Raw genomic sequence first — 1756 nt, 5'->3', positions numbered from 1 at the left:
AAAGTATTTAGATATAAAAATTTTAAGTGTAAAAGCCAGCTTTGTCAATATAAAAATCTTTATTGCCAACGATGGCAATAATGACAGGTGATGACAGGTGGTGACCTTCCACGGAGGTGACAAGAGATAGGCTTTTCTGCCAGGAACAATTGTGAACTTGGTGATGTTGGTAACTTTTTGTATATTTATGAGGTGGTCCTTTGAACACTTGGAATTACTTACAAATTAGCCTCTAAAGCAAACTCCTCTGGCTTTGTTGTGGTTTGTTTTCCACCACAGGGTTTCTCTGTAGCCCTGGCTGTCTTGGAACTCACTCTGTAGACCAGGCTGGCCTTGAACTCACAGAGCTCTGCCTGCCTCTGCCTCTAGAGCGCTGGGACTAAAGGTGTGCGCCAGCACAGCCCTGCAGCTTCTCTTGTTTTGTCATCAGATATTTCTTTGGTAATCCGTAGGCTCTACCAACAGATCCAAACAAACTACCTTGCCTACCAAGCCCCACATGAGCTCCTAGAAGTATGTGCTTTTTCAGTCCTGAGATAGGCCCACGGAGTCAACCTATTTAATTGCGTTTCTTTTGGCTTTTTATGTTTGTTTTTGTTTTCTATCCTAGTCCGGTTTTCCACTAGTTCTGATTTATATGCAACCACTGATTTCTACTTTGATGGCAACAGTGCTGAGCTTGTTTTGCTTGTTTATTTGTTTGTTTGTTTATCTATATGTTTATTAATTTATTATTTCTTTATCTGTTTGTCGTGTACGTGTGTGACCCTGGGGATTGAAGCCAGGGTAAGTGGCCTCCCACTGAGCCCCAGCCATAGGATGTGACTTTGTGAGGTCACACGTGTACCTTGTCTGTCTTGAGGACTCCGGAGCTCTGGCCTTCTTTCCTCAAAGGTCTTAAGACATTGGTTTAGTATTGCCAGGCCTCAGCAGCCTGTTAAGAAGTTGCTCATATCACTTTCTGCCTCACTAATTTTTCCCCCTATTGGGGAGGCTGTTGTTTTTTCTGTCCACCTGCCACTTTGTCATTAAAATAACTAAAAGCTAAATATTTTTGTGCACAGTGGAAAGAAATCTAGAACTCCTACCACCAATCATTGTGCACTTTGGTTATCTTTCTTTCTCTTTCTCTTTCTCTTTCTCTCCTTTGTTTAGAAAAGCTCTTATAATATACCCATGGCTGGCCTGGAACTTGCTAGACCAGGCTGGCTTCCAACTCATAGAGATCCACCTGCCTCTACTTCCTGAAATGCTAGAATTGGAAGTGTGCACCATCATGCCTGCATATTTGAAGCCGTTATAAACTGAGGGTGCTGTTTTCTCTAGGTGAATTTTTTCCTTCCTTCTTTTTTCTTTTCTTTTCTTTCTTTCTTTCTTTCTTTCTTTCTTTCTTTCTTTCTTTCTTTCTTTCTTTCCTTTCCTTCATTCCCTCCTTCTTCCCTCCCTCCCTCCCTCTCTTTCTTTCTTTCTTTCTTTCTTTCTTTCTTTCTTTCTTTCTTTCTTTCTTTCTTTCTTTCTTTCTTTCTTTCTTTCTTTCGAGACAGTGTTCTAACATAGCTCAATCTGGCCTGAACTTCCTGATTCCTGGACCTTAGCTTACTGTGTGCTAGGAATACAAGTGTGAGCTACCACACTTGGCACTGTGTGTTAATTTAAAAAAGTGTGTGTGTGTGTGTGTGTGTGTGTGTGTGTGTGTGTGTGTTTGTGTGTGTGTGTGTGTGTGTGTGAAGTTGGTTCCCACCTTCAACATTTATGT

This window comes from Psammomys obesus, unplaced genomic scaffold, assembly GCF_907164565.1.
Source record: "Psammomys obesus unplaced genomic scaffold, mPsaObe1.curated_primary_1811, whole genome shotgun sequence".
Lineage (NCBI taxonomy): Eukaryota > Metazoa > Chordata > Mammalia > Rodentia > Muridae > Psammomys > Psammomys obesus.
The sequence above is the reverse complement of the archived record's forward strand: the minus strand, read 5'-3'. Positions refer to the sequence as shown.